The sequence below is a fragment of the Gordionus sp. m RMFG-2023 genome, chromosome 5 (assembly GCF_954871325.1).
Source record: "Gordionus sp. m RMFG-2023 chromosome 5, tfGorSpeb1-WG-v2, whole genome shotgun sequence".
Taxonomy (NCBI): Eukaryota; Metazoa; Nematomorpha; class Gordioida; order Chordodea; family Parachordodidae; genus Gordionus; species Gordionus sp. m RMFG-2023.
Genome location: NC_088779.1, coordinates 179607 through 198362, shown reverse-complemented (window position 1 = coordinate 198362; position 18756 = coordinate 179607). Strand labels below are relative to the sequence as shown.

General features: G+C 24.5%; 1 long non-coding RNA gene across 1 annotated transcript; it reads right to left on the bottom strand.

The window, feature by feature from the left end:
* Positions 1–802: 802 nt before the first annotated feature.
* Positions 803–10205, bottom strand: LOC135929368 (uncharacterized). The gene is made up of 10 exons (XR_010572574.1): positions 10170–10205; positions 10082–10114; positions 9899–9931; positions 9825–9848; positions 9445–9477; positions 9376–9396; positions 8644–8664; positions 8523–8543; positions 869–895; positions 803–821 (listed from the first exon to the last, which is right to left on the bottom strand). It is a non-coding gene; the product is annotated as an uncharacterized LOC135929368 (long non-coding RNA).
* Between the last annotated feature and the right edge of the window lie 8551 nt (positions 10206–18756).

Sequence of the window (18756 nt, the reverse complement as noted above, 5' to 3'; positions counted from 1 at the left end):
AAAATGGATATGGGGATAAAACTTCAATGGACATAAAAATTGGAGAAGTGTTAGAAGTCATGTAGAATAAGATGTGTGGAGATGTGAAGGGTCTAGCCCCAATAAAATATTTCCATATGAAAAATTTCACGAGGTAGAAGACTCTCTGCCCTTCCATGTGTCCATAAAATAGTGAATGAAATCGACAAATTATGAGCTTTGGAATGTTTGCAGGACAAAACAGAAATTAATAATATGGATAATCTTCATATATAAAAATATATTTTCAAACTCCAGTCCTTATTTTATATTTAAAAATAAATTAATTTAATTGAGAGCTTCCGAGACCATGAATTTCAAATCCCTTTACCACATGATTTCTTTTATAATTTTCAATAAATAAAATTGATATCTATAATAATAACATACAAGAAATTAATGTATATGCAAAAATTTAATATAAGAATAATTGGTTAATTTTGTAATTATTACAAATCTTCCAATTGAAATAATATATTATAAATTATTCTAAACCTATAAAAAGCAATCAAAAATAAATTTTACCTAATGGTTTATTTTTTTGCTCTAAATTAATATTTGTTCTATAAAATTAATTTTCCAGAAATTATTTTACCTATATTAAGAGTCATGATTTCATTTCCTACATCTTATGTAATCAATTAAATTTTTTATCATATATGTTATATTTTCTTAAATTACTTATTCCCATTTCCAAATTTTGAACTTAAAATATTTAAAAATATATGAAATATTAAATAAAATTATATCTTAGATAATAATTTATTTACTTATTATGTTATGGTCTGTATAATATATGTGAACTATAAGAATGAATATTATATGTTATTCTTATAATTAAAATTCTTACCATCTCTTTCATTTTTATTTAGCTGGACTATATAACATTTTATAATAAAACATTATAAATTTTGTAGGTTAATAACGGCAACATGATAAATCGTTATTATATTAAAAGAAAATATGTCAGATTTTCAAGTTAATTCAATAAATAATTAATAACCTGTAAGGTTCACAAATTCGTCATCTATTACTGAATATATCCATTATATAATGCAAAATTCCAAAAAAAAAAATACTTCTATGTTCACATGTGAAATTTCCTGAAATTAATATATAATAAAACTTTTAGATTATAAAAATAAAAATAGAAGTGTAATGGATCATATAAGTACCACAAAAAGATACCAGTCAAAAATACACCAAATTTTATCATTTTAATGTTAGAAAAAGATGAAAGTTTAAGAATTATTTTAACATAAATTTCTTCCATACATTGGTTTTATCAATCAACGCTAAATATATTAGGTCAAGGCACTTTCTAACTTATTAAACCAGTGACATGATGCAATAAAATTATTCATCATTTGGAAATACAAAACCTATTTAAATGAATTTTTTTTTGTTATTGGAAAATAATTAGATAAATTAAATATATAATTTATTATATTAATGGCATCTGGCGGGTCATTATTATATATAGAGATTAAAAATGATTTAACAAAATTTGAGAGTAATTAAAAATGGTTTAAAAAAATTTGATAGTATTTAAAAATGGTTTAACAAAATTAAAAATGATTTAACAAAATTTGAGAGTAATTAAAAATGGTTTAACAAAATTTGATAGTATTTAAAAATGGTTTAACAAAATTTGATAGTATAAAGGTAAGGGTAGAAAATTATTAAATATCAAAAACATTTTTCATATGCTATGAGGGTTGAGTATTTAGAAAAATTGTTATAAGATTATTATGATAAATTTATCACTTTGAATATTTTAAACAATTGTAAAATAAATTTAAATAATAATTTTAAGGTCGGGCATTTTTGTCCAGTGCTATTTTGTAGGAACTTTTCTTCGGCACTTTATGCCCAAATTTGAATTACATTCTATTTACCTATTTCACAAATCGTCATTTTTGAAACTAAACAGGTTAAAAATAAACATTGAATTTGAGATTGATTAGAATGTCAATAATATCTTTTTTTTAAAGATCTACAAATTAAAAAAGTAGACCAGGGCTGAGTTGGTCCTATTTAAAGAACAACATGCTTGGTTCTAATATTTTTTAAAAAATAGGTCCGGGCTCAGTTCTAATATTTTTTAAGATATCAGCTAGGTGGGTCTGAGATTATATTTTAAAATAAAATTTATATATTTTAAAATTTTTGCCTAATTTGGAAATTTTTTGTTAGAATGATTAAAAACTCGATTATGTCCAGGTAAAATTATAAAAGTGTATTTAAATTTTTTAAAATATATTTAAATAAATTTTTGGGACAAATAAAATAAAAATTTGTTTGAGAGGACGCGTTAAAAAATTTTTTTTAAAAAAATTTTGAGCCGAGCCGGACTAAAATTAAGACTGATTTAGATCACTAATCTTTTTCTTTTTTTAAAAAACTATATAAATTTCCTTAAATAAAATTAACAAATAATGCTTCTTTTTTAATTTTCAAAATTAATAAAATAATTTGTAGTATTTTTATATTGTTTTTTATTTCAAATTTGCCATTTTTATTAATTTGAAAATAAAAATGTATCATACCAAAATAGATATAAAAATGAATGTTGTGATACCTTTCATAAAATCAGTATCTATTCACAAGAAAAAGATAATTTAATTTTTAGAAATTTAATTTTGAGTCTAAAATCAAAGTTTAAAATTCGAAAAGTTTTGAAATTTTAATGAAAACTTATCTCATTGTAAATTTATGAAATTTTCTACAAATATTTAATATGTTTTTATTTTTATATTTGAAAAAGCATATTTCTTGTTTTAAAAAAATTTTAAAAGTTTGCCGATTTATTTTTTAATATTTCGACTCATTTTGAATAAAACTTAATAATGTTTTGCATTATGAGACAAGTTTTACATATGAATATTTTTAAATTTAAATTATCAATATTCAATTTTTTAATATATCCTATAAGATGTAATTAAAGTGATCAGAAAACAGAATTAAAAATTTATTTAAACTAATATTAAAACATTTAACTCAAATTGATTAAAAATTATATTATCTGCATACTATTATTATGTAGTAGAAGATAAGGTCTAGCGTCTAAAATAATTTAAAGTTTTATATGATAATCTGTTTTATATTTTTTTGAACCTTTTTTAGAGATAATTTTGATGAAACGGGAAACTAAATAAATTATTAAATTATTTATGACATTAATTGTATTATATACCTTTCACACGATATATTTCAGTCATTCCTAAAAGAATAATATTTCGTATTTTTTTTACTAATAAAATCATGAGTTTAAGTGTGATAATTTTTTTAATCAAGGGCAAATTAGCCTAAAAATAATTATGCATATTAAAAAACACGGTTTGTTAAAATGCTAACCGGTCAACTATTCTTAAATGCCAAATAAATGCATTATTTTGAATATATTGTTTGAAAAATATTAAATATTTTCGTAAAATAGATCTAGCTAGAAATATAATTAGAAAAATGGGTTTATGATTAAGCCAATAGAACCAATGTAATTCTTATATAATAAATAAATTGATAGAAAAAATATTTTTATATAAATCAAACCTTATTTTGTGAGAACATATAGAAATGGAAATTAAAAATATAATTTAAAATAGAAAGAAAGAAAGAAATAAGATAAATTATAAAGGTAACATATATATTAAGAGATAATTAAAAATATAAATCGTAAATAAATTAAAATTATTGCATAATTGTGTAGAAAATTGAAAAAATTTTCATAATGCTTCATTTAAATGGTTTGAATTGTATTAATATCAATATATAATTGTATGAATATATTTAAACTCATCGTCTCATGATTACCTATAGATATTATAAGAGTCCCGTTAATACGATCTAGATATGATAAATATATTTAGTATATTTATATACTCATAAATCAGTCATTAAAAAAACCAGCTAGCCCTATTCCCACAATTTTCAAAAAAATAATCGCCCTACAATTAGTCTGAAATTCCTTATCCGCTTGCCAATTATTTATAAAAAAAATTTAACCTAAAATTGCCATTTTTAAATTTAATTATGGCCTTCTTTTAATTTTTTACGTATCTAATAAAAAAATTAATTTCGTTTCAGCATTACTCTTCTACAAAAAAGTTTTAAAATTTTTGGAAATTATACTATATTAAACATAAAAAAATATCCAAGCATATTAACACCAATATATTCAACCCGGATTCCAAACAAACCACTACACCCCGCACTCATCCATCCAATCTCCAGTGCCCTTAGGGCTAAAATAGTTTCAAACAAAATGAACAGCCTTAATATAAACTCAGCCCTCCGGACTATAATTCCTGAAGACTCCTTAGCTCCTAACAATGAGACTACCTTAGAAGCTTTGTTTCTAAAACACCCTGTATGTGATTATGAATTTGCCTTCTCAATCCATCATATAGCCCCCTTAATCAGTATAGATAAGACAATCAAAGCCGTTAGATCTTTTAATTCCGGAGGTCTTGATGGCATTCGTGCTATCTTCATACAAAACATTTTACCCAACATTTCTTGTAGAGCTTTTTTACAGAACCTTAACAGGTTACTAAATATAATTCTTAATGGATCCCTCCCATCACCTATCATTCCTATTTGGTGCCCGCCTTATAGCCCTAAAAAAAAGGATGGAGGTATTCGCCAAATATCTGTCGGGTCGTTCTTCCGAAGGACTGTCTCTAAGTTCATTGCTTCACGAATAAAGGAATCCCTTTCTTCATTCTTGTCACCACTTCAACTTGGGTTTGGTGTTTCTGAAGGCTCTGAAATTTCCGCTCACCTTACTCGTTTAACTATAGCTAACTGTATACCTGATGACGTGGTCCTTAAACAGGATTTCAACAATGCATTTAATACAAAACACCAACACTTCGTTCCTATTTTGCAACCAATACCCCGAATACTCTACTTACCTCCTCCACAGCTATTCTAGCCATTCTTTTTTAAAATACAATAATAACATAATCGTATCTCAGTAGGGAATTCAGCAGACCCCTTAAGCCCAGCCCTCTTTTGCATCGGAATCCACAAGATAATCCAGGAAATTCATTCTAAATCTATTACCTTAAATTCATGGTATTTTGATGACGGCATTGTCTCGGGCAACCTTTCCTTAATCATGTCCATTCCCCTTATTATTGAGAATCTCTCTCATATAACAGGACTATGTCTTAACCTCCCCAAATGTGAGATTTGTTTCCTAAATCCCACTTCTACCAGACATGGCATATCACGTCATCAACATAGACGAGATGACTCACCTTGGATCACACATAGGAAGTGAAAAAGCCATTGAGACATTTTTAAACAAATCCCTTAATAATTTATCCAAATTAAATACTTATTTAATTACCTCCCAGCCCATCAATTTTTTTTAATAAGAAATTATTTCAACATACCTAAAATTTTTTACGCCCTGAGATCCTCTCCGATCTTTAAATGCCGTGACTTGCTCGTTTTTCATGAAACCCAAATTAAGGGTCTCCTTGAAATATTAAACCTTTAATTTTCCAATTCATCCTGACTTCAGGCTACTCTTCCCAGAAAATCTGGTGGAATTGATATCCGATCCCCGTTACAACTTTCCCTCTCACGCTGCACAATCTATCATCGATAATAGATCCACTCCTTCAGACACTGACCTCTTACAGTACTTCACCATCTGGGACAGAAACTTCTCACCCACCCTTTGTTGTTCGGCTTCCAACATTCAGAAAGACAGGGATGCTCCTCTGATCGCCCGTTCCGTTGAATACCTTATTTCGAACAGGCCCTTTGAGGACAATCCCAATAATTTAGTATTATATGCAAGCTCAGGTTACGAATGGCTCGAAGGCATCCCCAGTTCCAACCTAGGCCTCATCTTGTCTGGAGAACAGCCATGTATTTCCATAGCCCTACCCGTAGTTCCCTCCATTTGCATCGACTGTGGCCATCCCATTGAATCGAAAGCTTACCATTCCTTGCACTGCAAGTTCTCCCATGGACGAAAACCGCGCCATAAATCTATTAACTACATCCTCTTTGCTGCTCTTAAAAAAGTTAATATCCCACCCACCCTTGAACTAGCGAGCCTCTGTCCAACCTCTTATTTTGTGCCATCGAAAAGTCCGAAATCCTAAAAAAACAAATATGCTTGCCTCACTAATACCCTGTTTATCCCAATCGTTACCAATACCCTAGTCATGTTCGGAAGTGATGCTCTCAATTTCATCAAAAAAATGAAGCAAATCTCATGAGACCCCAATGAAGGATTTTACCTTTCCAATTTTTTAAGCATTCACTCTTCTCTATTTATACCTTTTTTTTTAACATTTTAAAAATTATTTTTTCCCATTTCCCTTTTATACACATATTTTAATTCTATTTTTATATATATTTTTAATTATAATTCGTAAATGAAAAATTTTGTGAAAATTGTTATTTTATATAATAAAAATAAAATATAAATATTAAAAAAAATAAATAAAATATTTATGAAAAAAATATAAACATAAAATTGATATTATATGTAATTTTTATGCAAAAATAATAATGAATCGACGTTTTCTGAATTCAACGTTTTACTTTGTTCTAAAGACCTTCAGCAATCATTAATCCTAGTTAAGAAGAAAAACTAGTTAGAGGAAATAGTGTTGTTAAACGGCTAACTCAATATTTTATTAGGAAAAATTTTATGCAAGCCTTAAAATTTTTCTCATATGTGGAACAAAATTTTCTGGCTAAAATATTGAGTCAGCCATTTTTAAAAATCGGCTTAAATCGAGCAGTTTAACAACACTAACATGAAATGCCAAGATTTATCTTGCTAATCTTGATGGTTTTGGTAAATCATTTCCTTGTAGATTCTAACAAAGTAATATATCCGTTTGAAGTACATCCTCTTCTTCAAATGAGATATTTAAATAAAAGTGAAACCAATAATAATAAATTTAAAATGCTAAATTTTATAGTATATATGGATTTCAAAATTTTCAATTATAAAATTTTTAGCTCTTTTCATTATTAAATCTATTTTTTTATCTTTGTTTGTTTCTCTCTCCATTATATTCATTTATTTGATTAAACTCTAGAAGATGATTGTATCTAATTTTCTTTATATATAATAGAAATATCATAAATCATTAAAATATTAATTTTATTACCAAATAAAAACCAGTGCGATCTTCCCAAAAGCACTATTTGAATATGGCTTCAAAAATATATCAGTGTTTTAAACTTTCCTATTCCATATATCCTATTCAGTCTTAAAAACAAATTGTATTTTATCCTATATCAATATTTTGTTGTAATGTCTTCTCAGATATTTTTCGTTGCTACTTTGTTTAAATAATTGGTAAACAATTTTTCAGTTACCAAAATATTATTAATCTCTGAAGGATATCAAATAAGTTGGCTGGAATGAACAAAGTATTGTGTTCAAAATATGTGCTGAACTGTTAGACTATTAAATCTAATATTTGAAAAAATAAGCTAAAAATTTAGTTATCTAATTATGAATGTTTTTTATTTAAATGTACACAGAATCTTCAAAAATTATTTTAATATCAACCGAATAGATAAATTTTATTGTAATAAAAAATTATCCTTCCAGCAAATTTTTAATATTTGCTACATGGTATTTTACAAAGATGAGTATAGAAAATATTCTCGGGGAAAACTAAGTTGTAAATTTTTTTTAGATAATTCTTTATAAATATTTCTCTCCGTATTTTTTTGACCTTGAAATTGTAAAATAAAAAATCTTTTTTTTTAAATTTCTAATTTTGTATAAAAAGGATAGATAGAAATATGTAATCAGTTTTAGTAAAAATATTTGAGAATTGTCTTTATTGATATATCGGTTATTTTTTTATTATCTATTAAATCTTCATAATTTGCAGATGAACATAGATGCCGAAGGAAGAAGTATGTGCCACTTTTGTTATTATATTAATAGATGGATTCATCATTGAAGCGAATTCAGTCTAGCTTAAAGTCATTTTCATTGAAAATGAATTTAAATTGTTTCCACATTGAAGATTTGAGTTTATTATTGTCTGAATAATTTTCTTTTAACTTGTAAAAATAATTTTTAAAATGAAAAGGGCAAACATAAAGATAATCAATCATTACTAAACAATCAATGCAGAAATATTCATTTTGCCCTAATTTACAATATTCAAAAAAGTTTCTTTATCTTAAAAAAAGTTATATTACATTATCATAAAAGGAAATTTTATTTTTAATATCCAAAAAAGTATACGAACAATTTTTATTAATATTTATTTAAATTATTTTAAATAACAAAAATTTAAAATTTTCTAACCTGCCCACACATTATTTTTAACTCGCCTTATCCCTGGGCGGGAATGAAGAGATAAGCCGAAAACCCGCCTAATACAGACCTCTATTTATGACTATTAATTTTAAATTTTGAGATAATTATCAATTAGATTTGGAATTAAGAATTAAATAGGATTGAAAGAAAATAATACAGTTTTTTAAATAAAAATATATACCTATTATTTGTTTCATGCCCTCTATTTTACATATTAAAATATAATAATTAAAATACATTTTCAAAAATATATCCGTTTTAATTGAATTTTTCAATGAAATACTTTAAGTTAAATACTTTACTTGGCTCTGTAGTTTCCATAACTATATTTTATAAATTAGGGAGAATCAAAATATTAATATATAGAGCTAAAAATATGGTTAAAAGCTTATATATTTAAATGCCTTTTAAAATTAATAAAATAGATAGAATTAATAAATTTTTTTAGGCAAAATTTGCTTAATTCTTTTAAAAAATAATTATATTAAATTTCATCTGATTAAATTTCTAAGCACCAATTTCTTGAAGAGGAGTTTGGAATAAGAGGCGATTTTTAAAGTTAAATTTCAAATTTCTTTAAATATTTGCTTGAAAGATTCCTTTAAAAATAAATTTTCGAGGAATTTTTACCAGGGTAACACAAAATTATATATAAAAATTTTTTTTGAAAAACATAAAAATGTATAAATACTTTTAATTAGATAGAAAATTGTTTTATTTTATTCATACATGTCACTAATAGGATTTTTATTGGTCTTTTTTACATTCAATTTACTATAGATGAGATGGTTACATCAACATCTTTTAATAAACTTATTTAAAGAACTATACTTGTATTTACCATAATACCATGGCTTCCCCTTTTCCAATACTGGGATATACCATATCCTATTATGTTGATAGATCAGTATTTGAGTACTTATTTTTCTAAAATAAAATGAATAATTTCCCCCAATTCATAACATTATATTATTTTTATTTATTTAATTAATAATTGTTTTAATTCTAGGCAAATACACACACAAATTACTTACCTTTAGGCTTTTTATCTTGTACTAAAAAGATTTATGCTATAAATTTTTTTTAAAAAAGTTCTTTTTTACTTATGTTGAGAGTAAGGTTTTCATTTCCCATATCTAATTAATTTAATTATTATAATAACATAAAAATATTTTATTTATATTGATTTATTTTATTATAATTATTTAAAAAAAAACAGTTTAAATGTAGATTTTCTGCTTAAAAATATTATAGTTACACCTCGATTAAATATTAGAATCGGATCTCATAAGTATGAGATTCCTTATAGAAAAATTTCAGATACGTGATGATTAGTGAAAATTACTTAAGTTAACAGTTCTCGGCGAATAAGAGTTGGGAAAACTTTTACATTACAACGAAATAAATAATCCAGCGTTCTAATATGACTCATAGTATTATGTGAAGTATATATTAAAATAAGTTATATCTTTCATAAATTTACCTATTCCCATTTTAAAATTTTTATCTTAAGATTTATAAAATATAAAGTAAAATCTATTTATGAATTTAATATACCTTCCACCGTATGATCTGAGTAATCTAATTGTTCTATGTAATTTTTTAAATTAGATTTTCATGATATAGATTTTTATTATTTATTGGTATAAATATTAATTAGATTAGATTGCAACATATTTAAAATATTATTTATTTCAAAATAGGTCTTAATTTTACAATCCATTTTTTATAATTAATTACCTTCTGTTGTGACTTTAATATTTCCATCTCTACCTAAATATTATATCCATAATGCAATATTTGTATAAAAAAACATTTTTTAATATACTTTTTATTTCACAGTTGCAAAAACCTTTCAAACAAGTAGACACACTTCTTGGGACTAAATAGGTATTTTTAAAATATTAAATATAGCTATATTTATCAAGAAAATATTTAGAAAATAAATATTATGATAAAACAACTTATAAAATTATTCAAAATTTTAAGTATATTTAGTAATATAAATATAAAAAACTCACAATTTAAAAAAATTAAATAGGATAAAATAAAATAAAATTCTGCTTAGTGTTGTTAAAAATCCCGATCTTAAAAGACAGCCCAATCGGGTTTTACCTAAAATAATATTATGTAGTCTGGAGATTTTTCTCATAGATGGCAGATATATTTGTGCCTCTATTTACCAAATCTTGAGGCTTACATAATAAAGTAAAATAATATTTTAGTGGAAGTAAAAATTGGCAGACATGTTTAAGTCATGTAAAATAAGAGTGTGAGGTAGGAGTCCTTATAAAATAATTTTATTACAAAAATTTGCCTACGAGGCTACAGATTTGCTGCCCACCCCATGTATCGATTAAATAGTGAATGAATTCGATAAATAATTTCTTTTATGGGAAAACAGAAATTAAATATATTTTTAGTTAAATTCCATTAATATTTTTTTAAAATCTCCCTGATTTCTTTTAAAATTTTTAATAAAATGAATATATATATCTATAATAATAGCATACAATTAATTATTAATGTTGCAACAATAAATATTAAATATAAATAATGCAATCGGATATTTGCTAAATATACTTTGAAAGTAAAATAATAAAAAGCTAATTAGAGTATTATTATATAAAAATAATTCGTTAATATTGTAATAAATATTATAAATGAAATACTAATATTATCAAGTTTTAAGTTATTCGAAACCTCAAATAGTTTATTTTCTTGTCCTATATTTATGAAATCAATTTTTCAAAAATTATCTTACCTTTTTTAGGAGTCATGATTTCTTTTCCATAACCTAATATATTCATTTAAATTTTGTATCATATAAATTATATTATTTTATATTACTTATTCCAATATCCAAATTTTGAGCTTAAAATATTTAAAAAATATGGAATTTGATATTAGTGACCTATAAGAAATGAATAATTTTTATATGATATTGCTATATAAAGTTCTCATTATTTGTTTCACTCTCTTTTAGCTGAACTATAATACATTTTATAAAAACCCATTATAATAGTGTTGCTTGTCAACGGTAATATGATAATTATACTAAATTTAAAAAAATAGGTCAGATTTTCAAATATATAACTCGAAATAATAAATAACCTTTTTCTATATTCCCAATTTCGTCATCTATAAATGAATAATCATTCATTATATAATGCAAAATTCTAAAAATAAAAAGAAATACTTCCATGTTCACACGTGAAGTTATCTATTATAAATTATAAAATAAATAAAAATTGAAGGGTAATGGATAATAAGTATTAAAAAAGACACCGGTCAAAAATACACAAATTTAATAATTTTTAAATGTCTGAAAAAAGTGACAGTTTTAAATTTATCAATCATCGCAAAACATATTAGGCCAAGGACACTCTTTACTCTTTTACTTATTAAACAAGTGACGTTTATTCGTTTGAGCAAAGATAACTTTTAATGGATTTTTTTATCATTTGGTAGATAATAAAATAAATTATATTAAATTTTTTATTATATTAATGGCATTGGGTGTCATTTGGTGAAAAGATGTCAAATAAAGGGTTTATGGTCTTATTACCTATACTATTTTTGATGGTCAATACAAGCTTGGTTAAGGTAGAGAGAAAGTAACTCCAGTAGAAAGGGAGTAGGGTTAATATATATTAAAAAAGTTATAATAAAATTTTTAAGTTATAAAATAAACAGATAATTTTCCAGTAATATTTTAGAGCATCATAAGATGAATGGGTAAAGGGCAGTTAATACATCTGAACAACTCGTATATATGTATTCAATTACTACCGGGTTTCTGAAGTACTATTTAGTTATGAGATAAATTATACAGCACTCTGGCACATACCAAAAACTTTTTATGGAACAGGAAGGCATTAATTATTTTTTTAATAGTTATTCAAATATTTAAAATATAAGGACTAGTGACTATTAAATATTGACTATTTCAAATACATAAATTAGAATACGAATTAAGGATAAAATATTAAACTAATATATTTGCTTTGAAATGTATAAGTAGAATAGGCATTATAATTTAGAAAAAAATAAGATGCTGAGAATATAGAATAATGCATAAAAATATTCTTGAGTATCGTTCCATGTGTATTTACTTACAAAGTATGTTCATGAAAATAAAATAATTCAAAAAATGTAAATATATATAAATATAATTATAAAGTATAATATAAATTTGTACTGAGAAATTCAATCTTCTTTATAATTAAACATATTTTTCAATTATTTTACCAGTGCTTGGTGTGATGTATATTAAGAAGGACATTTAATCTATTTTGTTAGTTCTTCTCAGGTATAAATATGGTTGATAATTTTCCAATGATTACATAATTTTAATATTATATTAGATTATTTCTTTATATATATTATAATATATATTTAATCTAATTATTAGTACTCCTACCGATGGAAGAATATTTTCTTATTTAAGACTATAGTTAGCATTCAACTAGTAATGCCTTAGGACATTCTCAAAATAAAAATCTGCCAAATTTCTCTATCAAGATTTGAAATAGTTCGGAAATATTTTGATAATATTTATAGGTTTGGCTTGCCTAGCTGCGAGTCGAGTGTGACAAATAATAAATTAGAGTCCCTTTTATACTCAAGACATATAATTTATGAAATTCGTCATCTACATTTGCCCTATTTCTTTAAGTTGCATTATAATGCTTTCAGCTATTCTTATAGTCTAATTCAAATCGATGTAACTTTTTTTAAAAATTATTTAAAATACTTGTGTAATAAATATGCCTTGTTAATATATTCGAATATAAAAAATTTGGACCTACTATTTTGTCTCAGGCTTGTGTTATTCCAGCAAGTTTGTAGTGTATTATAACTCCCTATTTCTGTTTGAAGGCGAAGGTATCTTGCTAGACAAGCTTTTTGTAATTTTTTCTTCGTGTTAGACAGATTTTCAGATAATTATGTTTATTATATGTTGTCAGAATTCATAAATGCTGGATAATGAAATGAAAACTTTAATCAAAATAAATATTGATTTCTAAAAAATATGATGAGAACTTGAATTAAAACCATTCAATGAGCAACACAGCTTTCAAATATAGCAGCCAGATTTATTTTTATAAAAGTCGTCCACTGCCCATTTAGGACTTCAGTTAAGAGGACTGGGATTCTGATTTTTATTAATATTTGTAAAAAAGGTACTGATATCTATTCTTTAATTAAATTTTACCATAAATGTTGGGAAATATTTTAAAGCCTTGTAGAGAAAAAGTTTTAGATGATTAGTGAAATATATTTAAATGGTAGGAAAATATGCCAAAGAAAATTTGAAATTTTCTCCAGTGAATTCAATAAATGAATGTAAATTAAATATATTATCCAAAGAGGTAGGAGTTATTATAAAATATAAATTTACATTCACACGGCATCTCAATATTATTTCCCTCCCGTTGCGTACCTGCACTGATATGGAGATATAATATATTCATATGTCTAAAAAATGTTTAATAAGATTTGATGGTTAAACTTAATAAATACTGAAATATAAAATCATTCATCGGCCACTAATTTTTAATATGCAAATTTTCAAAGTTAAATCAGTTTCAAATAAAATTTATAGATAAATTATGGAAATTTAATTATTTTATAAATATTTTATTTAATAAACGATTAATCATTATTCTAATGTTTATAATACCTATGGTATGTCAATATTTATTGCCTAAAAGCTATTTTATTTAATGGTGTAAATCCAATTTAAGTTTAAGCAATCTCAGTCAGGTAATTAAGGATTAGAAGTGTTTTGGATATCTCGTAACAAGTTTAAAAAAAGATGCGAAAGGGTTAATTATGTAAAAATATTTAAAGAGTTTAGTGTTTAGAAAAATTTCTATTAGATTATAGTAAATTTATTACTTCAAATATTTTAAACGATTGTTAAATAAATTAATTTAAATAATAATTGTATGTTCGGGTATTTTTGTCCAGTGCCATTTTGGAGGATAATTCTTCTAGACTTTTTTCTGGATATAATTTAATTCCTATTTACCTTTTGCACAAATCGTCATATTTGAAACTAAACAGATTTACAATAAATATACATTGAATTTTAGAATAATTAGAATGTGCTTTTTTAGAGATCTGACAAAAATAGGTTCGGGCCTGGCAGTTTATTTAAAAACATAGGTCTGGGCTCTGTCATCTGGTAGGGCTAGTTTCCGGTTAAAATTTAAAATAATAATAAGTATATTATATTTTTGCAAAAAACAAAACATTAATATATTTTATTTGTCTGTAGAATGATCAACTCGATATATTGAGTATAAAAATATAAAAAAGTGTAATGATAATATTTTAAAAATATATTAAAATGAATTCGGGCTTGGCATGTCGAAAAGTAATTTTTATTTTGGGTTTTTTATTTTGGAACAAATAAAAATTTAATTGAGATCGGCTATGCCGAAAAGATTTCTTAAAAAAATTTGACACTTGCCGAATTTAAAAACTAGGACCAATTTAGATCTCTAAGTTTTCCTAATTTAAAAAACAATTTTCCCTTAAATATAACTAAAAATAATGTTTACAAAAAAGTTTGATCTATATTATATATTTTTATTTTCAAAATTTAGAATAAAATTTGTAGTTTTTTTATTTATTTGAAAAAAATATAATCGTACTAAAATAGGAATGAAAAAATATATGTTGGGTAGTACTTTTCATTAAATCTGCATCTATTCGCAAAAAAAGAGAATTAATTTTAAAATTTAAAATTGAGTCTAAAATCTATTTAAAAATTCGAAAAGTTTTGAAACTTTCAGAAATTTTAATAAAATATATCATGGTAAATTTATGAAATTTTCTATAAATATATTTTGGATATGTTATCATTTTCATATAAAAATGATATTTCTTGTTTTTAAAATTTTTTAAAGTTGGGAATTTAATATTATGATATATCGACTCAGATCGAATAAAAATGAAATAATACTTAGAAATTTAAAAACTAAAGCACGACGAGAGAAGTTTTACAAATGAATATTATTTAATTTATTTAATCAATATTCAATTTTTTTAAATATTTCCTATTGAATAAGAGAGTCAGAAAACAAATTTAACATTTCGATTAAAACTTATTTTATAATAACTCAAATTGATTAATAATTATATTATCTATATACTGTTATGTAGTAGAAGATAAGGTCTAGCGTCTAAAATAAATTAATGTTTTATTAACAATAATACGTATATATTTTCTCCAAACTTGCGTAAGAGTAAATTCTGATAAAATGACGAACTAAATAAATTATTATATTATTTATGACATTAATTGTATTATATACCTGGCACACGATATATCATAGTCTTTCCTAAAAGAAGAAGAAAAATATAGCATTTTTTATATATTACACTATTGGAACATGAGTTAGATATTTAAGTATAATAATTTTAATTTTAAAAGGGCAAATTAGTCTGAAAATATTAAATATGTGTATTAAAATAACGCGGTTCGTTTATATTTGCTAGCAATAAAATTAGAAAAATAGGTTCATGTCTAGAAGTCAATAAAAGCAATGTAATTCTTAAAAAATATATAATTGATAGAAAAATAATTCTTATATGAATCAAATCTTATCATAATGGTTAATCTCTGAGAAACCTATGAAATGAATGAAGTAAAAAGTGCAAATATTTATAAATTAAAATAGAAAGAATGAAATGAGAATTTAAAGTACAAATGCTATTTGAAGGTAAGAATTATATTAAGACATTTAAAAATTAAAAATAAATCATAATTATCGAATAAAATTTTCTATCGCTTTGTTTAAACTGATTGAATTGTATTAAAGTCGACATCATTATTGAAATATATATATAAACACATAGTCTCGTGATTACCTATAGATATAATAATAGTGCCGTTTAAATTTTCTAAATATAATAAACATATTTAATATATTTATATACTCATAAATCAGTCATATTAAAAAAAAACAAAGCCCGCCCATTCCTAATCCACCCATAATTTAATAAAATAACTTCCCGCCCATTGAAATTCTTTACACTCCCGCCCATTATTTATAAAAAAATTTAACGCTATTATAAAATTTAATTATAGCCTTTCTTTTAATTTTTTGCGTATTTAATAAAAAAAATTAATTCCATTTCAGCATTTCATTTCTAAAGTTTTATAATTTTGGAAATTACTAAATTAATCATTAAAAAAAATTCAATTTAAATTATTAATGATTTATTTGATCAAATAAAATATTAATGAATAAAATTTAAACATAAATTGATATTATATGTAATTTTAATGCAAAAATAATGATGAATCGACGTATTCTTGATTCAAACACGTTTCTAAAAACCTTCCAGCAACCTAAATCGTTGTTCAGAAGATGCACTAGTTGCAGAACTTGCTATTTTTCTTATTAATCTTGAAGGCTTTAGTAAATCTATTTTATGGTATATACGGATTTCATAATTAATTATAAAATTTTTGGCTCTTTTCTTTATTAAATCTATTTTTTACACAATTTATTTTTCTCTCCGTTACATCTATATTTATTAGCGTATACTTAGATTGTAAAAAAAAAATCTCATCATACATTATATTATATGAAAGCTTTGTAGTATCATATGCTCTGTATTCTATCTTATAACAATATTTTCTAGCGTCTTTTCAGAACGATTTTGAATTTGCTAAAATATAATCTCAGCAGTATTTTTTAGAATAAAAGCTGGCTAGAATGCATTTCGAAGTATCGTGTTCAACATATGTTCTGAACTATTTATTCTACTAAATTTAAAAATTAACGTAAAATATAATTATCTAAAAGTTTTCACTCAATTATTATAATATCTACCTATTAAATATATTTTATAAAATTTAATAAACATTTATCCTTCCAACTCTTTTTTAATATTTGCTTTTGGTATGTTACAAAAATGAGTTAGTCTATTATATCTTTTAATCTTCTGTCAGAGATTAGCATGTAATCTGTCTGTGTTTTCCTTATACCACTTTCGTATGTTATTAAATGACTGTCTTTTTTCCTATAGTGTTAAGGCAAGGTAAAGGCTTGCGCAAATTTTAGTACATGCTCTCCTTCATCATTTCTTTCTCCACATTTAAAACCACCATGATGCCTTATGTAGCTATCTCTTGCTTTCCCCAAATGCGCATTTAAGTCACCACCAATTATGACTAGATCCTTAGGGATTTCCATTACAGCTTCATCGAGGAAAGCTCTAAAGTCATCTTTCTCTTCTTCCTTGCAACCCGTTTGAGGAGCATATACTGAAAGGATGTGTAGTATTGATTGACTAATGCAGAGTTTTATCTTTATTAGTCTATTAGAGATCCTGTTGACTTCTACTACTGAGGAGGTTAGATCATGACTAAGGATGATGTCGATACCATTCCTATTACTAACAAGTCCATTATAATACAATTTATACCCATCTCCAATCATCAAAGTCTTATGTCCTTTCCATTTCGTCTCTTGTATGCACGCTATATCAACTTTTCTCTTGTTCAACATTGAAGCCAATTCTCTCGTCTTTCCTTAAAGCGTCCCAATATTCAAATTTGCTAATCTTTTCTTCTTTGCTTTGACCTTTACTTTACTTTTCACAGGATGGAGGTCTACACCCTTCGCGTCGCTTGGACCCTAGCTTTCATATGCAAATTTCCATTTGTTTCCTTCATTTTGTTATTGGAAAGGTATCCTTAGCACCCGCCAGGCCTGTCGGTGACCGAGGTGTCATCTCTAAGCTCCGAAATTTATCATACCATATCTTTACACATCAGTCATCGAAGAAAAACTTGAAAGTTTTTATGTTCCTTACCAGGATTGAACCTGCGTCCTTGTTAATACTCGTGTTTCCAAGCGTACATCTTACCCATTAGGTCACCCCGGCCACTAATTTCCAATTTTGTATAAAATGGATTAATAGAAATATATAATCGATTTTGTAAAAACCTCATACCACATATTTTTTGTTTAATTGAGAATATTTTTTGAAATATCCAGTTATTTTTTTATTATCTATCAAATCTTAGATGTATATTTTAACTATATTTATAGATGGATTCGCAATCATTGTGTGAATTCAATCTAACTTTTTTTTTCATTTTCATCGAAAATAATTTAAATTAGTTTTCACATTGAAAATTTGAGTTTATAATCTGAATCATTTTCTTTTAACTTGCTAAAATTATTTTATTTTTAGATATATAATTTTATTCATAATATTAAATTATATTAAAAAAATATCTTTTTGTTAAAAGTTAAGTTATAAAGAATAAAATTTATATATTATATAAGAAAATAAAAATGAAAAGAGCAATATAAAGTTAAACATCATTACTAAAAAAAACAAAAAATGCAGAAATATTCATTAAAAAAAGAAAATTTTATCTT